Source organism: Pelobates fuscus, chromosome 8, assembly GCF_036172605.1.
Source record: "Pelobates fuscus isolate aPelFus1 chromosome 8, aPelFus1.pri, whole genome shotgun sequence".
NCBI classification, from domain to species: domain Eukaryota; kingdom Metazoa; phylum Chordata; class Amphibia; order Anura; family Pelobatidae; genus Pelobates; species Pelobates fuscus.
The window spans coordinates 36,215,278-36,225,667 of record NC_086324.1 but is presented as its reverse complement, the minus strand read 5'-3'; the positions used below and the strand labels follow the sequence as shown (position 1 = coordinate 36,225,667).

Sequence of the window (10,390 nt, the reverse complement as noted above, 5' to 3'; positions counted from 1 at the left end):
CTATGACTGAATGCCCCAGCCTCCCAGAAGGAACCAGCCAGTGTAAAGATGGGTGTCCCTGTCTCCCTGTAACATGCACTATGGCTGGTTTTAATTGGCAGCACAGAACTGGCATCTGAGACTGCTGTCCATTATACCTCCTCCAAATTAAATGTTATTATAAATGAATGCATTCTGTTCCCCTGTTTTAAAATAACCCAATGGTGATTACGGTCGTTGTCAGTCATGCGGCAAAATCATTGCAGAGAGGGGAAAAAAAAAATCTGTTGCGAAACGTATTGTAAAAACTGCATGTTGCAGTTACTACTTTTGCCAGCAGGTGGGGCTACTGTCCACGGTTCCTCTGTTCTTCTTGTGTATATGCTTCTGTAGATTCGTTCCTGATCTATTACCCACTGTAGTGTAGCGCTCAGAGCAGGAAGCACAGGGAGAATTGAAGAGGGTTGTGAATGGGGCTTGATCGTGTTTTTCCCCCTGCAATAATTAAGGATACATACTTTGGCCGATTCTGATGAGCTGAGAATCTTCAGAAGGAGAAACCATATCCCCACATTCCATTCTGGTGCAGACATTCCATTAAGATGCCTGGCAGAGTTTCTTCTTCATCAGGTAAGCCCGCAGCATCATTTTACCATTGCCTGGATGTGCATGACTCTCTGTATTGTCTATATGGTGTGTACCCAATGCTGCAGTGCACAGGCAGTAGATATTGGGTGTTGGATGTCAGACCCCTGGAATATATGTGATGGCCAGTTGTGCAGTACTGCATGGTCAGGATAAAGCTGGGTTTCTCTATAGCTGAGCCTAATGATACCCCAGGCTTTGCTGCATTTTCAAGTCACCTTGTTATTGTGGCCTAAACTGACTTTGCAGGGCAGGCATCCCATTTGATTTGCTTGATGCGGATTAGATTACCTTAATAACACATTTGTATCATTATCTGGACTTCGTGTGTAAGTTTTGCATATCTCCACTGCAGGTTGGTCACAGTATTCTGCGCAAACAGGGGGCTCAGAGGGAGTTACAACCTAAGCCATTGCCAAGATGCTGTAGACACAATGCAGGGTATCACATCTCATCTTTCACCAATACAGACATTGATACTGTTGGGGAGATGGGAAAAAGACCAAGAGTTCTCCTTCCTTCCCCCACCCCCAACCCCCAATGATCTGCCTCATAATAATGTCCACTCATTTCTACAAATGGTTGTGTTGGAATAGTAATGAATTTCATTTGAGTCTAAAGTCTGATAACTGCTCTGAAAATCACTGAGATTTGTTAATAAACAGATATGTTGTTGTGCTATATTTTTGGAAACTGTCCACTTGAAGAGTGATGGGTCATTATCGAATATCACTCCTTATCAGTTCAAAACAGAAACACTAACACGTCCAATTGCTAGCAACTGCGGCCAATTCAATTAAGGCTATTGATATTAGATTAGAATATTATAATTGTAAAAATATTTTGTTTATACATGTTTACACAAATATGCACACACACGCACAAACACACACACACACACACACACACACACACACACACTAACACACACATGCAAGGATAGCAACTAAAGCAAAATGAGGAATAATTCATTTATGCATTATTTAAAACATTCTAGACTGCATGTATAATTAGCTACAGCAGATGTAAGGATTAAGTAAATATAAATACATTAAATTCATGAGAGAGACTGTAACTAGTTCTGCTGCCAGAATGCTACAGCTTGGTTAAACGTGCCCGGAATTAATAATAAAAGACATTTTTGTTGAGTGGTGAGAAAAAGCAATGCAGCACCACAGCGCTGTTCTCATGAGGTCTGCTATAAATAAACAAATGTATACAGCAGATGTGATGCATTTTTACATTTTATTCTATTTGCATTCTCCCATAGATCATATTTCATATTCCACACTTGATTAACTTTGTTTTGGGACTTCAAATTGAGTTTACATATTGTGAATTTTTACTCACTAGCTTTTAATATGTCCATTGTAGGCATGGGACAATACATGCACCATATCAAGATGCAGCAGCTGTACATGTCTTGTGAATATCTTAGACATTCATGGTATTTCTGGTCCAATAGATGGCAGTATGTGGTATCTGGATGTGCAGACCTTGCTGCATATTGCAACTAACGTGACACTTGATGACTTTTTTTTTTTTTTTGCGCATTTCTTCGTAAAGACAGTATTCCAATGAACCTGCAGTAATGCATATGATATCGTCCTGCATTTTATTACTTTTCTATAAAGTTTTGTCATGCGTTATCTGATTTTATTTGTAAAAGTAGTCCGGTGCTGAAGATCAGACCACTCCTAAATTACCATAAATTTTGGGGCCTATACTTAGAGAGCCTCAGAAGCCACTAGCACAGACCCAACTTCCATTAATTTATATCATACAAAACATATTGTAAAATATTTAATATTTTTGTTATTTTTGGATTTGTTATTAATATGAATGAAAGATTATTACACATATAGTCATTGCAATAATAGTAAAATTCCTACATATGCATACTTTGGGACATGTTTTGGATATATTCATTAAACTAGCAATTCTGGACATTTAACAAGGGATCTGTCCATTTTCAGTGCACACGTCTATGCTCAGTAATTCCTGGTGTTTCACAGCTTTAAATACATTCGTCTTCTAACTGGCAAATGGTACAATCATTTCCCACGAAAGACAGCCCAAATCAAAATACGTGGGTGTTTTTTGTGCCTTTTGAAGTAACAGCATTGGAATAGTTAATTTCTTTATCACACATCAGATAATCTTTGATCTGGGCCTGCTGTCCTGCCATTCTCCATGAGGATATTTTTTTTTTTGTTCCGAAACATCAAAGCTCATATTATGATGAAGATCTTTTTGTTGAAGGTCATTCAAATTAATTACAGCCGAGGAATATCACACTGTTCGTGTTTAGCTTTTACTGGATCTGTCCAATGACACATATCTGTGTATGCCTGTATGACCCCCAGATATTTTTGTCATTTTTTTGGTTACCACTTCATCTTATCAGAGATAGTTTTTTTTTTTTAATCATAGGAATAACATGAGTCATCACAAATTGCTTAGAAGATGATGTAACATCCTGTGAAATGTGTATGAATTATAAAAGAGTTCCAGTCGGCACCCTTTGTTTATGTTAATATGGGGTTAGTTTTAAGGTTCAAAAGCGCTATCAGGAATATTAACATACATTGGTACAGTCAATGACTAATTGATGTTTATTATAAGTGGAGCTTACTACTGTCTCAAATACTATGAATACATGTATAAAGAAGCTTCCAAAACACATATGAGTGTTGTACGTACCACGCCCATGCATTGGCTATAGTATTTGTAGCAAGTGTGAAGGCAAAAAATTGAATGTGCTATGTAGAATGAGATTTATTCTGGGGCATATGCTAAATAAGGACCAATTGCCATGGAAATCGTGCAATGTCTCAACATTTAACAGTTTGCAACAAAAATCACACCTAGTGTGCCTTGGGAATTCTCCTAAATACTGTTTAAGTGTCCTTTGGTCAGTATATAAGAGTACGTAACAACCGTAAAGGAGAGAGTACCATGATGTGATAAGTAAGCTTGGTTATGTTTTGGTCACATGTCTAAACCAAACCTCATCATTATTATTATGTTGAGGGCTTGTAGGGTTCAGGGAACAGGGAATTGTTGGCTACAATATATATATTCTTGTAATGGATCAACAAGAGTAACAGGGATGTGTAAAAGGTTGAAATATTTGGCTTGAGTTTATCTCGTAAACTATGTTACTATGAGGTGTAAATAAAGTTTAGTGCATTTGAAGGGAAACTGCAGGACTGCTTAGGGACAAGATGGTGAACTTTAAAAAGTAAAAACAGAAAATACTATGATTCTTACCTTTTATAAGTTTGCCATTTCCATGGTTATTTACCAAACAGGCAATTGTTATGAATTTGCCAGAGAATTGCAAGATGTAGGAAAAAATAACCGTAAACGTAACTGAATTGTATATATTTTTTTTCTATTCAGGAGTTCTGGCCTACATTTTGGTTATATATTTGTGAACACTATTCAGATGAAGCGTGAGTCGTTATTGAATTAGATATTTTAATATTAGAAAGAAGTACTGTGTCCAGTATAATATGCAAAAAAACAAACAAACAAAAAAAACAAACAAAAAAAAGTAATAAAATGTGTATTATGCGATTCTTAGGTTTAAAACAATGATTAGTTCCAGTATTGCTTAAATGTTATGGAGCAACTGATCTATGCATTTTAAGGATGAAAAATACATATACAGTTATTGATGATGACGTTAAGTTTAGAGTTTTTTTTCTTCATTTCCATTTTTAAAAACCTAGGTCAGCAGATATCATCTCCTTGTACCAATCGGTTGCATTTTCAGAGCTGTAGGAACAAAAGGACAAGCTGTCATGCTGTAATGGGAAAAGGGTGGTTGAGTCAGAGTTAGGTGCGTCATGGGATACACTAGAATCTACTGTCTGTCAGTGGAAAAAAAATCTCCAAACCAGGATTATTCTTTCTATACATATTGTGACAAGCTCTTGCATATCGTTTTTAAAAATGCAAGCTGGAAGATAAACGAGATCCTTACAATGGTATCAAAATAATGTCCATAAAAAGTATATTTTCAAAAAAGGACATCATGGAACATGGTTATCAATATCATTATTGAAAAGTGATGTATTTATGTGACATATATGCGTATCTCATATCCTGGACTTAATCTGATGGAATAAGTTTGATTTGTAACATTTACTTATATATAGAAATTTCTGATTATAAATACCCATCTTTGGTATTTTTATGGCTATTGGCCTCTGATAATCTAATACATTTTCTGTTTAACATATTTTGCTTTTATAATTAATGAAAGTGAACTTGAAATTATTGACTTATGCATGAAATGTATATTTACATTGGCTAGTAAGTCTCAAAATATTTTGATACCATGTACTTTGGTAATATCAATTTTCTTTTTCCTTGTTTTGTTATATAATGGAAAATAATATCAAATCAGTTAGTGGTTTACACATACACTTGTTACTATTTTTGCTTTATACCAATCTATATGTGGATGTACTTTTTTTCTTGTTTATATTAAAAAAAATAAACAAATTCCCTAAACAACAAATTCCCAAAGATATTTATTACCTTTTTTTGGTGATTGTGTCACTCAGTAGAACCTGATACTTTGAACAGGTTAAATTCTACATGACTTGAATTTACCTAGTTGCTTAACATAAATTAGGTGGTGATTTTTGTGCATACGGACACAATTGGGGTAATTTGCAAATGGCATGCAAATTTATTTTTACTATTCACTGTCTCACCACTTTGTTTGGACAAAAACCCAGGTGTATGTTTTTATTTTTTTATTTTATTTTTTTATTGGAACCATAAAATATCCATGTTCAATTTCTGGAACTTGCCTTGTTAAATGTCAAAAACCTTTATGTTAATTAACAAAAACAAACAAACCACTACCATAATAATGACGAAGAACTAAAATTTTTCAGTTAATGGACTACTAAGGTCTACTAAAAGTTTACTAAAGGAATACTAAAGTCATCACTTCATCTCAATGAAGTGGTCTGGGTGCAGTGGTCCTGATGTTTTAACTCAACGATGTAAAACATTGCAGTTTAGAAGAAAGCAAGCGTAAATATACCTCTAATGTCTGTCTTCCTTCTCTACAATCATGGGAAATCCATCCCTGTAATTAAATGGAGGAGTGGTGTGTGTGCCTAGTTCCAATTCATTGCTTCTGTGTGAGAAGCAGTGGATTGGAGAAGATCGCGAGTGAGTAATCTTTAGCAAGCTTAAATTTTACTGAGGAAAGGGGGTGGGCAGTGCTAACAAAGCTATACAGGAAACTATTGTCCTGAAATCATGATTGTTGTATAGGTTTCCTTTAACTGTGGTAGAATGCACAGAGAAAACATTAGCAAATTCTACTCAAGGAATATACAGAGTAACCTACTAAACACTTTGTAATTCCTACTACAGTACTATCAAGAAGTCTCTAATGCCTCGTTTCCACTGAGCGGATCGGTTCAGGTCGGTATAGTTTGGAAGGTTTAGAATGGACCAGCCCATTCTGGTGAGCGTTTCCACTGCAAGTCAGACCTTTCAGGGCCATGCAGGGTTTAGAAAAAATGCTCTTCCTGTCCACCAATCAATGGATTGTATAGTAGCTCCGCCCTAACCGAGCCGTTCCATTTCCTATGGCCCTACATCTGAAGCAGGACCCTGAATGGATCGGTACGGTTGGCTTGTATGGACTACTTTTATAATGGAAACACCCAAAATAGCAAACCGTACCGAACCGAACTAAACTGATCCGCTCAGTGGAAACAAGGCATAAGTGTAAGGCCACCTCTGTCACACAAAACAGCTTCAGTTTGCTTGGAATGCTGTCACTCAAGTTCTGACTTCATTGAAGTGGAATTTGTCACCATTCTTCTAGAAAAAAAGCCCACCATTATTTGAGCGATTAGGTAATTGTAAATCTAGTTTGCATTCTTTAATTCCATAACTTTCTTAAAGTAGGTGTTTTACTTCACCCTGGTGGTCACAAAATAGTTTTTTTACTATGTTCAGCAGGGTGTATTGAGATTATTATCCTTCAATATTAGAACATCATGATGAAAAAGTGTTATCACCACTGGGTACATCTCGACCTTTTATTTATTAGTCATTATACAGCCATACAGAGGAACAATCAGGTAAAATGTCTCACACAAGAATGCTGACCACAGCTTTACAGTAACCAACCATGCTTCATAATTGGCAATATAGATATTATGGGTCGAAGGCACCTTCTGGCATTGTTCATTCAGATGTAAAAAAAAAAATGTAAAATATTAAAATAAATAATATATATATATATATATATATATATATATATATATATATCGTGACATATCAGATTAGGGTGAATTATGTTATCCACAGGTAGGTTTGTGTTCCTCTCAATGAGTTATGTATCTTTAAACTTTCGCCCTAGTACAAGTTCTTGCCAGATGGCAGCCTTTCAAGAAATCTCCTCATTGTGAAGCAGATGGTGTATAAACAGATTTTGCAGAGCCTGGGTCACAAAGGATTCCATTCGGTCTCCATATCGCATACAATATTTCTGAGTCATGCTATTCGCATGAAGTGTCTGTCTACTCTTGTGGGGGACATTGACTTGCAACTAAATTTGGAGATCCATTTCATTCTGAACTGCAGTTCGTTTTAAGTTGGGCTGATTGGGTGATCAATTTGAATTCCAAGCCGAAATATACCCGAATCATGAACCAATGGAAACACACAATAATGGAGCATGTTTGTTTTGATTCATAATTCTGGATTCTTCCTGAGACACAAAAATAATAGACCATTGATGGCTAGGAGACAATGACTAATTGTTGATTTTATTCACAGATCAGGTAAGAAGTGACTAATAAAGGGAAAACCAGGAGGAGGAGTAATATATATATATTTATATATACATTATATATTTAATAAATATATAAATATAGATCTTCTTACTATTCCTCTTCTTTTTCCCTCCATTAGTTACTTTTTCTTACTTGATCTGTAAACTAAAAGGCGTAAAAATGGTGCTATCAGTGTACTGTCAGATATATACATAAGATAAGATATTTTGCAGTACACAGATTGGCCCATTTTCACACATTTTGTTTCGTATGGCTTTGTTCCTGAATCAATGTTTCGGTACCAATATTCTGCCAAGCTAAACCAACATATGGTTGAAATTTTGCCTATATTCAAAAAAATGTTTAGGCTGAGCCACATTTTCTCACCATGCAAATGTTTACTTACAACCACAGCTCCTCTTGCCAGTGCAGTGCAAACTTATGTGGCATATGCTAACATTCATTTTGAGGCTGTCTCCCTAAACACATAACTTTTGTTTCAGTTTTCAGGTTGGGAGCAGGCCCAGACTGGCCATTGGGCAAACTGGGCAAATGCCCGGAGGGAAGCGATGACCATGGACCAAAGCAGACATGGGCCCATGCAGACCCTGCTGTATGCCTTCGCAGGCTGGTGGGGAGATGAAAGATCTCCCTCACTGGCCCACTGTCACTAGAGTGCGGGGAGGCTGAATGTTCCTCCTGCGAGCCGACAGATCTGATCATTGCCGCAGGTTACCACAGCAGCGCTCCGACACAGCACATTGCTAGATCTCGGGAGAAGACTGATATCAACCTGTACATGAGGAACTACAGGATACAGTCACTCAGTCCCACTGGACCATCAGGGCTTTCAATGTCCCCCTCTCTAGAAGGGAGGCAGGATATGCTTTTTGTCGTTTTTTTAAAACATTAAAATAATAGTAATAAAAATATATATATATATATATATATATATATATATATATATGTTCACATTTCATCCCCCCACACTCACTATAGTCCCTCTACCACTCAACATAGTCACACACTGCACCCCTCACACACTGCAACCCTCACACACTACACCCGTCACTGCACCCCTCACGCACAATTTCCTATAGAAATGACATCCGTTATACATACACTGCACCACACCACCAACTACACTGGATCCCTGAATGCAAAACACACGCTATATTCCCTAAACACAAACTCTCTACTGCCGCTACACGCACTACGTCACTATACACACATACACTACAGCCCCTATGCAAACCCTCATTGCATCACCTGACCTTTTTGTCCTCTCGTATCCCACATTTGGAGACACCAGAGAAAAGTCACAAGCAAACGCAGTGCAAGCATGTCATTAAATTCACTTGCGCTGCGCAGAACAAATACAAGGCCTTTTTTCATGCTAGAGCTCTTTGGCAGGACTCTTTGAATGGGCTTCCATGCATTGAACCAATATGCTCACTTTGAGGGAGGGTGTGCTTGTCATTGGTGATGGCACAACACCCCCACCCCCACATCCTTGCCCCCTTCTCACTGGGCCGCTGTGTCCTTTTAATATATGTAACACAATACAATTTCACATTTAATTATGTTTGTAGCAAAGTTCAATAAAAAATTAAATACCAAATATGTCCACATGTAACATGTCTGAATACAAGTCAATCCAGATTTTAGCAAGAAAGACATGTTAAATTACATGCACAATGCACAATATGATTTCTATCCAATATTAATTCTTTAAAAGTAACTGGATCTACAGGTTATTCCAAACAGTTTTAAAAGGTTTGAGATAAATCAGGGGTATGGCGACCACACAACTACGGCAATGATCTGTACTGGTTATGGTACTTGGACTACCTATTTAATAAATGCTGATCGTGACCTTAGAAATTCATGTTCAAAGCATTTTTAAACTTAGAAAGGCATTGGATGTTGAGCTGTTAGTAGCAAACTACAAAATATGCCTTATCATTTTGATGTTCTAAATTTCAAAAGTTAGAGACTGAATCGTCATTTCTATCCCAGATTAATTCTTTAAAAGTACAGATTTCTGTTATATTCAGTGTGTGAAATAACAAAATGTTCCCTCATCTGAACAATTACTGAACTGAAGGATGGCTGCAAACACTGATATTCAGTATGATATACGTGCTGTACGCTGCACATATACAGTATGTTGAAATTGATTTTGAATCTCGCAGCCTAATTGCAGCATTGAACATTGTGTCTATTTTGAGAGAGGAGGCAGACTGACATTTTGTGCCCATTTAGCTTAAATTAAACTTGTGAGTGTCTGAGAGATGGATGTATAATGGTTTGACATGCACTTCATACCTTCTCACCTGGGTTATTATAGCATCCACATTATACAGAATGCACTCTGAATATTTTATTAACACTTACCTTTGATGCCTATGTTATAGACTGTGTTACGATAATGTTGCATGTTGACCTTATGTACTGTAATGTAAAAGCAAACAGAAAAACACAGAGAGAGTGTACAAATGGATAGGGAGAGTGACTGGATGATAATTCCTGGAACGGTTGTTGCAGATATAATGGGGGGGGGGGGGGGGGAGGGGGAGATTGCGTGAGTAAGACAGGCCAATAATACAAAGACTAAGTGGGCCTAATAGAGATTGGGAAATAATGATATAAGTAGAGGAACCAAAAATTGTTGGAGGAAGAAATGGGTCTCGGTAGTAATAATTATAGTGAGACAGAAAATGAGAAAAAATACCTTGGCAGAATTAAAAAAACAAACAAGAAAAACTGAAGAGCTTTGACTAGTCCCAGCTGAGAAGGGGACGGGGCCAGAGAGGGTATGTTTTGTCATCACTAATGGCAAGCACACCCTCTCTCAAAGTAAGCATGTTGGTTCAATGCGCAGAGCCCGGCTAAAGAGCTTTAGCATGAGAAAAAGGCCCTGTATTTGTTCTGTGCAGCGCAAG

The 10,390-nt window shown here is 37.1% G+C and overlaps 1 protein-coding gene across 1 annotated transcript in view; it reads left to right on the top strand.

Moving 5' to 3' along the window:
- The first annotated feature begins 401 nt into the window (after positions 1-401).
- Positions 402-10,390, top strand: part of LOC134571436 (sodium channel protein type 2 subunit alpha-like) — a 162,744-nt gene continuing 152,755 nt past the window's right edge. The window contains exon 1 of the mRNA XM_063429686.1: positions 402-609. The gene's annotated coding sequence lies outside the window, so the exon portion shown is untranslated. The remainder of the gene's footprint in view (positions 610-10,390) is intronic.